The sequence below is a fragment of the Anomaloglossus baeobatrachus genome (assembly GCF_048569485.1).
Source record: "Anomaloglossus baeobatrachus isolate aAnoBae1 chromosome 5 unlocalized genomic scaffold, aAnoBae1.hap1 SUPER_5_unloc_5, whole genome shotgun sequence".
NCBI lineage: Eukaryota > Metazoa > Chordata > Amphibia > Anura > Aromobatidae > Anomaloglossus > Anomaloglossus baeobatrachus.
In genome coordinates, this window is record NW_027441809.1 from 1,129,117 (window position 1) to 1,147,641 (window position 18,525).

General features: G+C 46.6%; 1 long non-coding RNA gene across 1 annotated transcript; it reads left to right on the forward strand.

The window, feature by feature from the left end:
* The first annotated feature begins 17,684 nt into the window (after window positions 1–17,684).
* LOC142259283 (uncharacterized) lies at window positions 17,685–18,378 on the forward strand. The gene is made up of 3 exons (XR_012727936.1): window positions 17,685–17,851; window positions 17,956–18,075; window positions 18,205–18,378. It is a non-coding gene; the product is annotated as an uncharacterized LOC142259283 (long non-coding RNA).
* Window positions 18,379–18,525: the final 147 nt, after the last annotated feature.

The window sequence follows — 18,525 nt, forward strand, 5'->3', positions numbered from 1 at the left end:
AGAAACACAGCATAAAGAAAGCAGTATTTTTGTTAAAAAAAAGCCGATTTCATGCGCTCGGGATGCTGCTCCCACCATAGACAGAGTGGGAGCTGCATCCAGAACGCACAAATAATTGACATGCTCATTTTATGAACGCACGGATTTGGGTCAAAATTTTAGCACTCAAATCGCTGCGTTCATAAAAGCAACGTGCGCACGTCATAGTATCATAGTTTTTAAGGTTGAAGGGAGACTCTAAGTCTATCTAGTTCAACCCATAGCCTAACATGTTGATCCAGAGGAAGGCAAAAAAAACCCAATGTGGCAAACAAGTTCCAATGGGGAAAAAATGTCCTTCCTGACTCCACATCCGGCAATCAGACTAGTTCCCTGGATCAATACCCTGTCATAAAATCTAATATACATAACTGGTAATATTACTTTTTTCAAGAAAGGCGTCCAGGCTCTGCTTAAATGTTAGTAGTGAATCACTCATTACAACATCATGCGGCAGAGAGTTCCATAGTCTCACTGCTCGTACAGTAAAGAATCCTCGTCTGTGATTATGATTAAACCTTCTTTCCTCAAGACGTAGCGGATGCCCCCATGTTCCAGTCGCAGGCCTAGGTGTAAAAAGATCTTTGGAAAGGTCTCTGTACTGTCCCCTCATATGTTTATACATTGTGATTAGATCCCCCCTAAGCCTTCGTTTTTCCAACTAAATAACCCCAAGTTTAATAACCTGTCTTGGTATTGCAGCCCACCCATTCCTCTAATAATCTTGGTCGCTCTTCTCTGTACCCTCTCCAGTTCAGCTATGTCCTTCTTATATATCGGTGACCAGAATTGTACACAGTATTCTAAGTGCGGTCGCACTAGTGACTTGTACAGAGGTAGAACTATATTTTTTTCATGAACACTTATACCTCTTTTAATACATCCCATTATTTTATTAGCCCTGGCAGCAGCTGCCTGACACTGTCCACTAAAGTGAAATTTACCATCCACCCATACACCCAAGTCTTTTTCTGTGTCTGTTTTACCCAGTTTTCTACAATTAAGTACATAATCATAAATGTTATTTCCTCTACCCAAGTGCATGACCTTACATTTATCTACATTAAACTTCAATTGCCACTTCTCAGCCCAATCCTCCAATTTACATAAATCTCCCTGTAATATAAAATTATCCTCCTCTGTATTGATTACCCTGCAGAGTTTAGTATCATCTGCAAATATTGAAATTCTACTCTGCATGCCCCCAACAAGGTCATTTTATAAATATGTTGAAAAGAAGTGGGCCCAATACTGACCCCTGTGGTACGCCACTATGAACTCAGACCCAGTCCGAGTACGTACCATTAATAACCACCCTTTTGTTTCCTATCACTGAGCCAGTTTTTAACCCAGTTACACATATTTTCCCCTATCCCCATTATTCTCATTTTATGTACCAACCTTTTGTGTGGCACCGTATCAAAAGCTTTTGAAAAGTCCATATACACAACATCCACTGCATTTCCCTGGTCCAGGCTTGAACTTACCTCTTCATAGAAGCTGATCAAATTAGTTTGACAGGATCGATCCCTCATAAACCCATGTTGATACTCTGTCATAAGGTTATTTTTCTTGAGATACTCCAGTATAGCATCACTCAAGAAACCCTCAAGGATTTTACCAACCGTAGAGGTTAAACTTACCGGCCTATAATTTCCCGGCTCAGTTTTTGTCCCCTTTTTGAATATTGGCACCACATTCGCTATGCGCCAGTCCTGCGGTACCGACCCTGTTATTAAGGAATCTGAGAAGATTAAAAATAATGGTCTATCTATCACAGAACTCAATTCCTGTAGTACTCTGGGGTGTATGCCATCCGGGCCCGGAGATTTGTCAACCTTAGTGATTTCGAGGCGGCGGCGTACTTCCTGCTGGGTTAAGCAGGTAATATTCAAGGGTGAATTTATGGTATCACTGGTCATGTCATCTGCCATGGCATTTTCTTGTATAAAAACCGTAAAAAAATAGTCATTCAGCAGGTTGGCTTTACCCTCATCCCCCTCCACCATTTCACCAAGACTATTTTTAAGGGGGCCAACACTATCGCTTTTCAGTTTTTTACTGTTTATGTAGTTAAAGAATATTTTAGGATTATTTTTACTTTCTCTCACAATGAGTCTCTCTGTCTCAAACTTAGCTAACTTAATTTGCTTTTTACATATTTTATTTAATTTTCTATAATTATATAATGCCTCATCACTACCTACCCTCTTTAATTCTTTTAAGGCTTTCTGTTTTTCTTTTATTGCTTCCCTTACAGCTCTATTTAGCCATAGGGGTTTCCTCCTATTTCTAGCATGTTTGTTCCCATAGGGTATATTTTCTGCACAAGCCCTATTCAGGTTTCTCATAAAAGTCTCCCATTTGCTTTGTGTACTTTTATTACTTAGTACATCATCCCAGTTTATTGCACTAAGATCATCTCTCAACCGTTTAAAATTTGCTTTCCTGAAGTTTAGTGTCCTTGTAGCCCCTCTACTAGACATCTTACTAAAGAATACATGAAAACTTATTATTTTGTGATCACTATTCCCCAAGTAACCCCCAACTTGTATATTTGATATGCGGTCTGGCCTATTGGTTAGTACAAGGTCTAGTAGTTCTCCCCCTCTCGTGGGGTCCTGTACCATTTGTGAAAGGTAATTATCTTTCATTGTTATCAAAAATCTATTTCCTTTGCTGGAACTGCAAGTTTCTGTTCCCCAATTTATAAGGGAGGGCAGTGTGTAGTTTATTAGGGGCAGTGTGACAGTCGCAGTATATAAGTGGGGACGGTGTGGTGGGAATATTTTATACTCATGCTATGTTTTGATGTGCCTGTGGTGATCCCGATTGGGGGGGTTAGTGCCCTTCGTTTCTCATTGATACTTTTTCAAGTGTTTTACAGAGTAGATCTGCCTTAAACAGATGTCGTGTGCGAAAACTCAGTTTTACGTTGTCACTAAAAGGCGCGACCACTTAAAGTGCCTAGGGCAGCACGAAGGCAAAATACAGCCCTGCCCTCCAGTGTCAGTGTCATTATCTTGTACCCCCAGTGTCAGTGTCATTATCCTGTATCCCCCAGTGTCAGTGTCATTATCCTGTACCCCCCAGTGTCAGTGTCATTATCCTGTACCCCCCAGTGTCAGTGTCATTATCCTGTACCCCCCAGTGTCAGTGTCATTATCCTGTACCCCCCAGTGTCAGTGTCATTATCCTGTACCCCCAGTGTCAGTATTCTGTATTTCCAGTGTCAGTGTCATTATCCTGTACCCCCAGTGTCATTATCCTGTACCCCCAGTGTCATTATCCTGTATTCCCAGTGTCAGTGTCATTATCCTGTACCCCCAGTGTCATTATCCTGTACCCCCAGTGTCAGTGTCATTATCCTGTACCCCAGTGTCAGTGCTATTATCCTGTACCCCCAGTGTCAGTGTTATTATCCTGTACCCCCAGTGTCAGTGTCATTATCCTGTACCCCCAGTGTCAGTGTTATTATCCTGTACCCCCAGTGTCAGTGTCATTATCCTGTACCCCCAGTGTCAGTGTCATTATCCTGTACCCCAGTGTCAGTGTTATTATCCTGTACCCCCAGTGTCAGTGTCATTATCCTGTAGCCCCAGTGTCAGTGTCATTATCCTGTACCCCCCAGTGTCAGTGTCATTATCCTGTACCCCCAGTGTCATTATCCTGTATTCCCAGTGTCAGTGTCATTATCCTGTACCCCCAGTGTCATTATCTTGTACCCCCAGTGTCATTATCCTGTACCCCCAGTGTCATTATCCTGTATCCCAAGTGTCAGTGTCATTATCCTGTACCCCCAGTGTCAGTGTCATTATCCTGTACCCCCAGTATCAGTGTCATTATCCTGTACCCCCAGTGTCATTATCCTGTACCCCCAGTGTCAGTGTCATTATCCTGTACCCCCAGTGTCAGTGTCATTATCCTGTACCCCCAGTGTCAGTGTCATTATCCTGTACCCCCAGTGTCAGTGTGATTATCCTGTACCCCCAGTGTCAGTGTCATTATCCTATACCCCAGTGTCAGTGTCATTATCCTGTACCCCCAGTGTCAGTGTCATTATTCTGTACCCCCAGTGTCATTATCCTGTACCCCCAGTGTCAGTGTCATTATCCTGTACCCCCAGTGTCAGTGTCATTATCCTGTACTCCAGTGTCAGTGTCATTTTCCTGTACTCCAGTGTCATTATCCTGTACCCCCAGTGTCAGTGTCATTATTCTGTACTCCAGTGTCAGTGTCATTATCCTGTACCCCCAGTGTCAGTGTCATTATTCTGTACTCCAGTGTCAGTGTCATTATCCTGTACTCCAGTGTCATTATCCTGTACCCCCAGTGTCAGTGTCATTTTCCTGTACCCCCAGTGTCAGTGTCATTATCCTGTACCCCCAGTGTCAGTGCCATTATCCTGTACCCCCAGTGTCAGTGTCATTATCCTGTACTCCCAGTGTCAGTGCTATTATCTTAGGCTATATGTAATTACGTTTCAGGGGGCCTCTATATGTGATGATAGCACAGGAGGAGCCTCTATATGTGATGATAGTACAGGAGGAGCCTCTATATGTGATGATAGTACAGGAGGAGCCTCTATATGTGATGATAGTAGAGGAGGAGCCTCTATATGTGATGATAGCACAGGAGGAGCCTCTATATGTGATGATAGTACAGGAGGGGCCTCTATATGTGATGATAGTACAGGAGGAGCCTCTATATGTGATGATAGTACAGGAGGGGCCTCTATATGTGATGATAGTACAGGAGGGACCTCTATATGTGATGATAGTACAGGAGGAGCCTCTATATGTGATGATAGTACAGGAGCAGCCTCTATATGTGATGATAGTACAGGAGGAGCCTCTATATGTGATGATAGTACAGGAGGAGCTTCTATATGTGATGATAGTACAGGAGGAGCCTCTATATGTGATGATAGTACAGGAGGAGCCTCTATATGTGATGATGGTACAGGAGGAGCCTCTATATGTGATGATAGTACAGGAGGAGCCTCTATATGTGATGATAGTACAGGAGGAGCTTCTATATGTGATGATAGTACAGGAGGAGCCTCTATATGTGATGATAGTACAGGAGGAGCTTCTATATGTGATGATAGTACAGGAGGAGCCTCTATATGTGATGATAGTACAGGAGGAGCCTCTATATGTGATGATAGTACAGGAGGAGCCTCTATATGTGATGATAGTACAGGAGGAGCCTCTATATGTGATGATAGTACAGGAGGAGCCTCTATATGTGATGATAGTACAGGAGGAGCCTCTATATGTGATGATAGTACAGGAGGAGCCTCTATATGTGATGATAGTACAGGAGGGACCTCTATATGTGATGATAGTACAGGAGGAGCTTCTATATGTGATGATAGTACAGGAGGAGCCTCTATATGTGATGATAGTACAGGAGGGACCTCTATATGTGATGATAGTACAGGAGGAGCCTCTATATGTGATGATAGTACAGGAGGAGCCTCTATATGTGATGATAGTACAGGAGGAGCTTCTATATGTGATGATAGTACAGGAGCAGCCTCTATATGTGATGATAGTACAGGAGGAGCCTCTATATGTGATGATAGTACAGGAGGAGCCTCTATATGTGATGATAGCACAGGAGGAGCCTCTATATGTGATGATAGTACAGGAGGAGCCTCTATATGTGATGATAGTACAGGAGAAGCCTCTATATGTGATGATAGTACAGGAGGAGCCTCTATATGTGATGATAGTAGAGGAGGAGCCTCTATATGTGATGATAGTACAGGAGCAGCCTCTATATGTGATGATAGTACAGGAGGAGCCTCTATATGTGATGATAGTACAGGAGGAGCCTCTATATGTGATGATAGTACAGGAGGAGCCTCTATATGTGATGATAGTACAGGAGGAGCTTCTATATGTGATGATAGTACAGGAGGAGCCTCTATATGTGATGATAGTACAGGAGGAGCCTCTATATGTGATGATAGTACAGGAGCAGCCTCTATATGTGATGATAGTACAGGAGGAGCCTCTATATGTGATGATAGCACAGGAGGAGCCTCTATATGTGATGATAGTACAGGAGGGACCTCTATATGTGATGATAGTACAGGAGGAGCCTCTATATGTGATGATAGTACAGGAGAAGCCTCTATATGTGATGATAGTACAGGAGGAGCCTCTATATGTAATGATAGTACAGGAGGAGCCTCTATATGTGATGATAGTACAGGAGGAGCCTCTATATGTGATGATAGTACAGGAGGAGCCTCTATATGTGATGATAGTACAGGAGGAGCCTCTATATGTGATGATACTGCAGGAGGGACCTCTATATGTGATGATAGTACAGGAGGAGCCTCTATATGTGATGATAGTACAGGAGGTGCCTCTATATGTGATGATAGTACAAGAGGAGCCTCTATATGTGATGATAGTACAGGAGCAGCCTCTATATGTGATGATAGTACAGGAGCAGCCTCTATATGTGATGATAGTACAGGAGGGACCTCTATATGTGATGATAGTACAGGAGGAGCTTCTATATGTGATGATAGTACAGGAGCAGCCTCTATATGTGATGATAGTACAGGAGGAGCCTCTATATGTGATGATAGTACAGGAGCAGCCTCTATATGTGATGATAGTACAGGAGGAGCCTCTATATGTGATGATAGTACAGGAGGGACCTCTATATGTGATGATAGTACAGGATGGACCTCTATATGTGATGATAGTACAGGAGGAGCCTCTATATGTGATGATAGCACAGGAGGAGCCTCTATATGTGATGATAGTACAGGAGGAGCCTCTATATGTGATGATAGTACAGGAGGGACCTCTATATGTGATGATAGTACAGGAGGAGCCTCTATATGTGATGATAGTACAGGAGGAGCCTCTATATGTGATGATAGTACAGGAGGAGCCTCTATATGTGATGATAGTACAGGAGGGACCTCTATATGTGATGATAGTACAGGAGGAGCCTCTATATGTGATGATAGTACAGGAGGAGCTTCTATATGTGATGATAGTACAGGAGGAGCCTCTATATGTGATGATAGTACAGGAGGGACCTCTATATGTGATGATAGTACAGGAGGAGCCTCTATATGTGATGATAGTACAGGAGGAGCCTCTATATGTGATGATAGTACAGGAGGGACCTCTATATGTGATGATAGTACAGGAGAAGCCTCTATATGTGATGATAGTAGAGGAGGAGCCTCTATATGTGATGATAGTACAGGAGGAGCCTCTATATGTGATGATAGTACAGGAGGAGCCTCTATATGTGATGATAGTACAGGAGGAGCCTCTATATGTGATGATAGTACAGGAGGGACCTCTATATGTGATGATAGTACAGGAGAAGCCTCTATATGTGATGATAGTAGAGGAGGAGCCTCTATATGTGATGATAGTACAGGAGGAGCCTCTATATGTGATGATAGTACAGGAGGAGCCTCTATATGTGATGATAGTACAGGAGGAGCTTCTATATGTGATGATAGTACAGGAGGAGCCTCTATATGTGATGATAGTACAGGAGGGACCTCTATATGTGATGATAGTACAGGAGGAGCCTCTATATGTGATGATAGTACAGGAGGAGCCTCTATATGTGATGATAGTACAGGAGGAGCCTCTATATGTGATGATAGTACAGGAGGGACCTCTATATGTGATGATAGTACAGGAGGAGCCTCTATATGTGATGATAGTACAGGAGGAGCCTCTATATGTGATGATAGTACAGGAGGAGCCTCTATATGTGATGATAGTACAGGAGGAGCTTCTATATGTGATGATAGTACAGGAGGAGCCTCTATATGTGATGATAGTAGAGGAGGAGCCTCTATATGTGATGATAGTACAGGAGGAGCCTCTATATGTGATGATAGTACAGGAGGGACCTCTATATGTGATGATAGTACAGGAGGAGCCTCTATATGTGATGATAGTACAGGAGGAGCCTCTATATGTGATGATAGTACAGGAGGAGCCTCTATATGTGATGATAGTACAGGAGGGACCTCTATATGTGATGATAGTACAGGAGGAGCCTCTATATGTGATGATAGTACAGGAGGAGCCTCTATATGTGATGATAGTACAGGAGGAGCCTCTATATGTGATGATAGTACAGGAGGGACCTCTATAGTGATGATAGTACAGGAGGAGCCTCTATATGTGATGATAGTACAGGAGGAGCCTCTATATGTGATGATAGTACAGGAGGAGCCTCTATATGTGATGATAGTACAGGAGGAGCCTCTATATGTGATGATAGTACAGGAGGGACCTCTATATGTGATGATAGTACAGGAGGAGCTTCTATATGTGATGATAGTACAGGAGGAGCCTCTATATGTGGTGATAGTACAGGAGGAGTCTCTATATGTGATGATAGTACAGGAGGAGCCTCTATATGTGATGATAGTACAGGAGGGACCTCTATATGTGATGATAGTACAGGAGGAGCCTCTATATGTGATGATAGTACAGGAGGAGCCTCTATATGTGATGATAGTACAGGAGGAGCCTCTATATGTGATGATAGTACAGGAGGAGCCTCTATATGTGATGATAGTACAGGAGGAGCCTCTATATGTGATGATAGTACAGGAGGAGCCTCTATATGTGATGATAGTACAGGAGGAGCCTCTATATGTGATGATAGTACAGGAGGAGCCTCTATATGTGATGATAGTACAGGAGAAGCCTCTATATGTGATGATAGTACAGGAGGAGCCTCTATATGTGATGATAGTACAGGAGGAGCCTCTATATGTGATGATAGTACAGGAGGAGCCTCTATATGTGATGATAGTACAGGAGGAGCCTCTATATGTGATGATAGTACAGGAGGAGCCTCTATATGTGATGATAGTACAGGAGGAGCCTCTATATGTGATGATAGTACAGGAGGAGCCTCTATATGTGATGATAGTACAGGAGGAGCCTCTATATGTGATGATAGTACAGGAGGAGCCTCTATATGTGATGATAGTACAGGAGGAGCCTCTATATGTGATGATAGTACAGGAGGAGCCTCTATATGTGATGATAGTACAGGAGGAGCCTCTATATGTGATGATAGTACAGGAGGAGCCTCTATATGTGATGATAGTACAGGAGGAGCCTCTATATGTGATGATAGTACAGGAGGAGCCTCTATATGTGATGATAGTACAGGAGGAGCCTCTATATGTGATGATAGTATAGGAGGGACCTCTATATGTGATGATAGTACAGGAGGAGCCTCTATATGTGATGATAGTACAGGAGGAGCCTCTATATGTGATGATAGTACAGGAGGAGCCTCTATATGTGATGATAGTACAGGAGGAGCCTCTATATGTGATGATAGTACAGGAGGAGCCTCTATATGTGATGATAGTACAGGAGGGACCTCTATATGTGATGATAGTACAGGAGGAGCCTCTATATGTGATGATAGTACAGGAGGAGCCTCTATATGTGATGATAGTACAGGAGGAGCCTCTATATGTGATGATAGTACAGGAGAAGCCTCTATATGTGATGATAGTACAGGAGAAGCCTCTATATGTGATGATAGTACAGGAGGAGCCTCTATATGTGATGATATTACAGGAGGAGCCTCTATATGTGATGATAGTACAGGAGGAGCCTCTATATGTGATGATAGTACAGGAGGAGCCTCTATATGTGATGATAGTACAGGAGGAGCCTCTATATGTGATGATAGTACAGGAGGAGCCTCTATATGTGATGATAGTACAGGAGGGACCTCTATATGTGATGATAGTACAGGAGGAGCCTCTATATGTGATGATAGTACAGGAGGAGCCTCTATATGTGATGATAGTACAGGAGGGACCTCTATATGTGATGATAGTACAGGAGGAGCCTCTATATGTGATGATAGTACAGGAGGAGCCTCTATATGTGATGATAGTACAGGAGGAGCCTCTATATGTGATGATAGTACAGGAGGAGCCTCTATATGTGATGATAGTACAGGAGGAGCCTCTATATGTGATGATAGTACAGGAGGGACCTCTATATGTGATGATAGTACAGGAGGGGCCTCTATATGTGATGATAGTACAGGAGGAGCCTCTATATGTGATGATAGTACAGGAGGAGCCTCTATATGTGATGATAGTACAGGAGGAGCCTCTATATGTGATGATAGTACAGGAGGGGCCTCTATATGTGATGATAGTACAGGAGGAGCCTCTATATGTGATGATAGTACAGGAGGAGCCTCTATATGTGATGATAGTACAGGAGGAGCCTCTATATGTGATGATAGTACAGGAGGAGCCTCTATATGTGATGATAGTACAGGAGGAGCCTCTATATGTGATGATAGTACAGGAGGGACCTCTATATGTGATGATAGTACAGGAGGAGCCTCTATATGTGATGATAGTACAGGAGGGACCTCTATATGTGATGATAGTACAGGAGGAGCTTCTATATGTGATGATAGTACAGGAGGAGCCTCTATATGTGATGATAGTACAGGAGGAGCCTCTATATGTGATGATAGTACAGGAGGAGCCTCTATATGTGATGATAGTACAGGAGGAGCCTCTATATGTGATGATAGTACAGGAGGAGCCTCTATATGTGATGATAGTACAGGAGGAGCCTGTATATGTGATGATAGCACAGGAGGAGCTTCTATATGTGATGATAGTACAGGAGGAGCCTCTATATGTGATGATAGTACAGGAGGAGCCTCTATATGTGATGATAGTACAGGAGGAGCCTCTATATGTGATGATAGTACAGGAGGGACCTCTATATGTGATGATAGTACAGGAGGAGCCTCTATATGTGATGATAGTACAGGAGGAGCCTCTATATGTGATGATAGTACAGGAGGAGCCTCTATATGTGATGATAGTACAGGAGGGACCTCTATATGTGATGATAGTACAGGAGGAGCCTCTATATGTGATGATAGTACAGGAGAAGCCTCTATATGTGATGATAGTACAGGAGGAGCTTCTATATGTGATGATAGTACAGGAGGGACCTCTATATGTGATGATAGTACAGGAGGAGCCTCTATATGTGATGATAGTACAGGAGGAGCCTCTATATGTGATGATAGTACAGGAGGAGCTTCTATATGTGATGATAGTACAGGAGGAGCCTCTATATGTGATGATAGTACAGGAGGAGCTTCAGTATAAATACTGTATATGTTTAAAAAAAAAAAAGCCTGATCTGCCTATAGAGCAGTGTTGTCAGAATACACAGGACTAGTGAAGGGTTTATCCAGCATGTAACACTAATGTGGAAACTATAGTGAAGACAAATATTTACCAGTCTCCAAATGGTAAAGTGTATTGGGTGGTAATGCTTCACACCTCCACATACTGACTCTTAGGGTATGTGCCCACGATCAGGACTCACTGTGTTCTGCATGGAGCGGGTCCTGACCTGCGGGGCCACGAGTCCCCTCCGCAGGAGACCGCAGCTGTCAGTACCCACAATCAGGCTTCAGTGCGCTGCGGTCTTTCGCTTGTGTTCTCCCTACGGAGGAGCACGCGATTACGCAGCAAACAATTGACATGCTGCGTCTAGAAAGAAGATCCGCAGGTCAGTGTTTGCTGCGGAAACAAGAAGCACATCGGGCACGGGATTTCTAGAAATCCATCCACTGCTTGTACTTACAACACAGCATTTTGGATGCAGCTGAACCATGCTACAGCCAACATGCTGCACACACTGATCGTGGATGGCTGGGCACGCACCCTTACAGGGGATTTCCCAGATAGATGGCGGCAGAGGGGGATTAATGTTAGTAAATGTTTCCATGTGAAGATGCTGGAGAACGTTCTGCTTCTCTTTGATTATTGTTTGGCTGATGGACTCGGTGGTTTCATAGGACCGGGAATGTCCGTGTGTAAAAAACACTGCGACTGACTGTAAATAACAGATTCCATTATTAACCATATAAGAGGCTACAAGAAATCCTGTGCTATCTGCAGGCACAGGACAGGGCTCTTCTGCGCTATCTGCAGGCCCAGGACAGGGCTCTACTGCGCTATCTGCAGGCCCAGGACAGGGCTCTACTGCGCTATCTGCAGGCACAGGACAGGGCTCTTCTGCGCTATCTGCAGGCCCAGGACAGGGCTCTTCTGCGCTATCTGCAGGCACAGGACAGGGCTCTTCTGCGCTATCTGCAGGCCCAGGACAGGGCTCTACTGCGCTATCTGCAGGCCCAGGACAGGGCTCTACTGCGCTATCTGCAGGCACAGGACAGGTCTCTTCTGCGCTATCTACAGGCACAGGACAGGGCTCTTCTGCGCTATCTGCAGGCCCAGGACAGGGCTCTTCTGCGCTATCTGCAGGCACAGGACAGGGCTCTTCTGCGCTATCTGCAGGCCCAGGACAGGGCTCTTCTGCGCTATCTGCAGGCCCAGGACAGGGCTCTTCTGCGCTATCTGCAGGCCCAGGACAGGGCTCTTCTGCGCTATCTGCAGGCACAGGACAGGGCTCTTCTGCGCTATCTGCAGGCACAGGACAGGGCTCTTCTGCGCTATCTGCAGGTACAGGACAGGGCTTTTCTGCGCTATCTGCAGGCACAGGACAGGGCTCTTCTGCGCTATCTGCAGGCACAGGACAGGGCTCTTCTGCGCTATCTGCAGGCCCAGGACAGGGCTCTTCTGCGCTATGTGCAGGCCCAGGACAGGGCTCTTCTGCGCTATGTGCAGGCCCAGGACAGGGCTCTTCTGCGCTATCTGCAGGCCCAGGACAGGGCTCTTCTGCGCTATCTGCAGGCCCAGGACAGGGCTCTTCTGCGCTATCTGCAGGCCCAGGACAGGGCTCTTCTGCGCTATCTGCAGGCCCAGGACAGGGCTCTTCTGCGCTATCTGCAGGGCACAGGACAGGGCTCTTCTGCGCTATCTGCAGGCCCAGGACAGGGCTCTTCTGCGCTATCTGCAGGCACAGGACAGGGCTCTTCTGCGCTATCTGCAGGCACAGGACAGGGCTCTTCTGCGCTATCTGCAGGCCCAGGACAGGGCTCTTCTGCGCTATCTGCAGGCACAGGACAGGGCTCTTCTGCGCTATCTGCAGGCACAGGACAGGGCTCTTCTGCGCTATCTGCAGGCACAGGACAGGGCTCTTCTGCGCTATCTGCAGGCACAGGACAGGGCTCTTCTGCGCTATCTGCAGGCACAGGACAGGGCTCTTCTGCGCTATCTGCAGGCACAGGACAGGGCTCTTCTGCGCTATCTGCAGGCACAGGACAGGGCTCTTCTGCGCTATCTGCAGGCACAGGACAGGGCTCTTCTGCGCTATCTGCAGGCACAGGACAGGGCTCTTCTGCGCTATCTGCAGGCACAGGACAGGGCTCTTCTGCGCTATCTGCAGGCACAGGACAGGGCTCTTCTGCGCTATCTGCAGGCACAGGACAGGGCTCTTCTGCGCTATCTGCAGGCCCAGGACAGGGCTCTTCTGCACACTGTAGAGTTTGCTAAAAGGCGCACGTTATACTAAGAGAAGCCGAAAATGTACAAGTAATAAAAACGTTTATGGTAGCTATAGTGTGGGCCCCTAGAGGCAATTTCCCTGGTAGGCCCCTGATACCCCAGTCCGACCCTGGTGGGGTGTGATGTTGCTGTTTCTGTGACGACCTGGCTTGTCCAGGGCGCCACACATAGGCTAATTTCACACATCCGGTTTGAGCCGTGCGGCTCAATCCGGCTGTGAAACCTATGCAACGGATGCGGCGAAAACACTGCATCCTTTGCATAAGTTTTTACATGCGGCTGGTCCGTTTTTTTCCGGTTGCGGCACGCTACTGAGCATGCGCAGTGGAAAAAAACCGCATGCGGTGGCCGGATGCGGTTTTTTCCGCATCGCGCCGCATTCGGCATCCATAGGCATGCATTGAAAATGCGCCGCAGCAGCCGGCTAAATCTGCCGCATGCGGCAAAAACCGGACCGAACGCAAGCCCATGCGGCACAATACGGCACTAATGTAAGTCTATGCAAAAAAACCCGCAACCGGCGGCAAATAAAACGTTTGCGGTTTTTCTGCAGAGCGCCGTATTGTGCCGCAGAGCAAAATCCGGATGTGTAAAAGTAGCCATACACAGAGGAGCTGATCATGTGACCCCTGACTCCTCCCCTCCATGTGACATCATCACAGGTCCTGTAAGCACAGAGCAGCCATATATCTAGTGTGCGGCTCTGCAGGAGGAGGTAGGTGCAGGGTATTATATATCTAGTGTGCGGCTCTGCAGGTGGAGGTAGGTGCAGGTTATTATATATCTAGTGTGCGGCTCTGCAGGAGGAGGTAGGTGCAGGGTATTATATATCTAGTGTGCGGCTCTGCAGGTGGAGGTAGGTGCAGGGTATTATATATCTAGTGTGCGGCTCTGCAGGTGGAGGTAGGTGCGGGGTATTATATATCTAGTGTGCGGCTCTGCAGGTGGAGGTAGGTGCAGGTTATTATATATCTAGTGTGCGGCTCTGCAGGAGGAGGTAGGTGCAGGGTATTATATATCTAGTGTGCGGCTCTGCAGGGGGAGGTAGGTGCAGGGTATTATATATCTAGTGTGCGGCTCTGCAGGGGGAGGTAGGTGAAGGGTATTATATATCTAGTGTGCGGCTCTGCAGGTGGAGGTAGGTGCAGGGTATTATATATCTAGTGTGCGGCTCTGCAGGTGGAGGTAGGTGCAGGGTATTATATATCTAGTGTGCGGCTCTGCAGGAGGAGGTAGGTGCAGGGTATTATATATCTAGTGTGCGGCTCTGCAGGTGGAGGTAGGTGCAGGGTATTATATATCTAGTGTGCGGCTCTGCAGGTGGAGGTAGGTGCAGGGTATTATATATCTAGTGTGCGGCTCTGCAGGTGGAGGTAGGTGCAGGGTATTATATATCTAGTGTGCGGCTCTGCAGGTGGAGGTAGGTGCAGGTTATTATATATCTAGTGTGTGGCTCTGCAGGAGGAGGTAGGTGCAGGGTATTATATATCTAGTGTGCGGCTCTGCAGGTGGAGGTAGGTGCAGGGTATTATATATCTAGTGTGCGGCTCTGCAGGTGGAGGTAGGTGCAGGGTATTATATATCTAGTGTGCGGCTCTGCAGGTGGAGGTAGGTGCAGGGTATTATATATCTAGTGTGCGGCTCTGCAGGTGGAGGTAGGTGCAGGTTATTATATATCTAGTGTGCGGCTCTGCAGGTGGAGGTAGGTGCAGGGTATTATATATCTAGTGTGCGGCTCTGCAGGTGGAGGTAGGTGCAGGGTATTATATATCTAGTGTGCGGCTCTGCAGGTGGAGGTAGGTGCAGGGTATTATATATCTAGTGTGCGGCTCTGCAGGTGGAGGTAGGTGCAGGGTATTATATATCTAGTGTGCGGCTCTGCAGGAGGAGGTAGGTGCAGGGTATTATATATCTAGTGTGCGGCTCTGCAGGTGGAGGTAGGTGCAGGGTATTATATATCTAGTGTGCGGCTCTGCAGGTGGAGGTAGGTGCAGGGTATTATATATCTAGTGTGCGGCTCTGCAGGTGGAGGTAGGTGCAGGGTATTATATATCTGGTGTGCGGCTCTGCAGGTGGAGGTAGGTGCAGGTTATTATATATCTAGTGTGCGGCTCTGCAGGTGGAGGTAGGTGCAGGGTATTATATATCTAGTGTGCGGCTCTGCAGGTGGAGGTAGGTGCAGGTTATTATATATCTAGTGTGCGGCTCTGCAGGTGGAGGTAGGTGCAGGGTATTATATATCTAGTGTGCGGCTCTGCAGGTGGAGGTAGGTGCAGGGTATTATATATCTAGTGTGCGGCTCTGCAGGTGGAGGTAGGTGCAGGTTATTATATATCTAGTGTGCGGCTCTGCAGGTGGAGGTAGGTGCAGGGTATTATATATCTAGTGTGCGGCTCTGCAGGTGGAGGTAGGTGCAGGGTATTATATATCTAGTGTGAGGCTCTGCAGGTGGAGGTAGGTGCAGGGTATTATATATCTAGTGTGCGGCTCTGCAGGTGGAGGTAGGTGCAGGGTATTATATATCTAGTGTGCGGCTCTGCAGGTGGAGGTAGGTGCAGGGTATTATATATCTAGTGTGCGGCTCTGCAGGTGGAGGTAGGTGCAGGGTATTATATATCTAGTGTGCGGCTCTGCAGGTGGAGGTAGGTGCAGGGTATTATATATCTAGTGTGCGGCTCTGCAGGTGGAGGTAGGTGCAGGGTATTATATATCCGGTGTGCGGCTCTGCAGGTGGAGGTAGGTGCAGGGTATTATATATCTAGTGTGCGGCTCTGCAGGTGGAGGTAGGTGCAGGTTATTATATATCTAGTGTGCAGCTCTGCAGGTGGAGGTAGGTGCAGGTTATTATATATCTAGTGTGCAGCTCTGCAGGTGGAGGTAGGTGCAGGGTATTATATATCTAGTGTGCGGCTCTGCAGGTGGAGGTAGGTGCAGGGTATTATATATCTAGTGTGCGGCTCTGCAGGTGGAGGTAGGTGCAGGTTATTATATATCTAGTGTGCGGCTCTGCAGGTGGAGGTAGGTGCAGGGTATTATATATCCGGTGTGCGGCTCTGCAGGTGGAGGTAGGTGCAGGGTATTATATATCTAGTGTGCGGCTCTGCAGGAGGAGGTAGGTGCAGGGTATTATATATCTAGTGTGCGGCTCTGCAGGTGGAGGTAGGTGCAGGGTATTATATATCTAGTGTGCGGCTCTGCAGGTGGAGGTAGGTGCAGGGTATTATATATCTAGTGTGCTGCTCTGCAGGTGGAGGTAGGTGCAGGGTATTATATATCTAGTGTGCGGCTCTGCAGGTGGAGGTAGGTGCAGGGTATTATATATCTAGTGTGCGGCTCTGCAGGTGGAGGTAGGTGCAGGGTATTATATATCTAGTGTGCGGCTCTGCAGGTGGAGGTAGGTGCAGGGTATTATATATCTAGTGTGCGGCTCTGCAGGTGGAGGTAGGTGCAGGGTATTATATATCTAGTGTGCGGCTCTGCAGGTGGAGGTAGGTGCAGGGTATTATATATCTAGTGTGCGGCTCTGCAGGTGGAGGTAGGTGCAGGTTATTATATATCTAGTGTGCGGCTCTGCAGGTGGAGGTAGGTGCAGGTTATTATATATCTAGTGTGCGGCTCTGCAGGTGGAGGTAGGTGCAGGGTATTATATATCTAGTGTGCGGCTCTGCAGGTGGAGGTAGGTGCAGGGTATTATATATCTAGTGTGAGGCTCTGCAGGTGGAGGTAGGTGCAGGGTATTATATATCTAGTGTGCGGCTCTGCAGGTGGAGGTAGGTGCAGGGTATTATATATCTAGTGTGCGGCTCTGCAGGTGGAGGTAGGTGCAGGGTATTATATATCTAGTGTGCGGCTCTGCAGGTGGAGGTAGGTGCAGGGTATTATATATCTAGTGTGCGGCTCTGCAGGTGGAGGTAGGTGCAGGGTATTATATATCTAGTGTGCGGCTCTGCAGGTGGAGGTAGGTGCAGGGTATTATATATCTAGTGCGCGGCTCTGCAGGTGGAGGTAGGTGCAGGGTCTCTGTTATTTTGGGGGGGGGGGGGTCATCATCGTTATAATTAACTCTTTTAGGTCTGGGCTATTTTACACTTAAGCGAGTGTCTAAACTTTTTATTTGTCACTATTTTGCTGCCTTCATGGAAGAAATGGGCAGTAACGTGCTTGTTACGAAATGCACAGATCCGTCCGCCATCCGTTTAGCTCTGTGACCCTTGAATAAGAGGAACCCCGCGACTGTCCCAGCGTCAGATCATCTGATTTTACTACATACGTCTCACTGTCAATCAATTCGCAGGACCCGGATACAGAGGCCAGGTCGGTAGTCTGCTGTGAACAATAGATATGTTACTTTCCTCATTATTTCCAGTAATTTTACATATTGGCTAATTTCCTTCCCATTTACGTCCCTATAATATCAGATCTTCTGAGTTTCTTCTGCATAAGAGTATTTCCTCTCAAGGATGGATATGGACAGGGACAAGATGGCGGAGAGGATATTACACCTCACCCTAGAGATCCTCTTCCGGCTTACTGGAGAGGTGAGAGATTCTGATGACGTCACATTACATCATTCTTATCTATGGGAATAACAGATGGACAGAACTGGAGAGGTGAGGACTCTGGAAATGTCTGGAGTGAGATTTATTACTGTGTCTCTCCATAACCAGGATTACACAGTAGTGAAGAAGACCTCTAGTGAGCGCTGTCAGGCCCCTGTGTCTGAGGGATGGGGAAGACCCCTGAGCCCAATCACGGGGCCTCCACCTCACCCCCCGATACATGAGGACATCAATGACCAGAAGATCCTAGAACTCACCTACAAGATGATTGAGCTGCTGACTGGAGAGGTGACACTGCTGGGAATGCTGGGACATTATACAGTAATGCTATGAAGGGATCGGGGGTGACGGTATCATTGTATGTGTCAGGTTCCTATAAGGTGTCAGGACGTCACCGTCTATTTCTCCATGGAGGAGTGGGAGTATTTA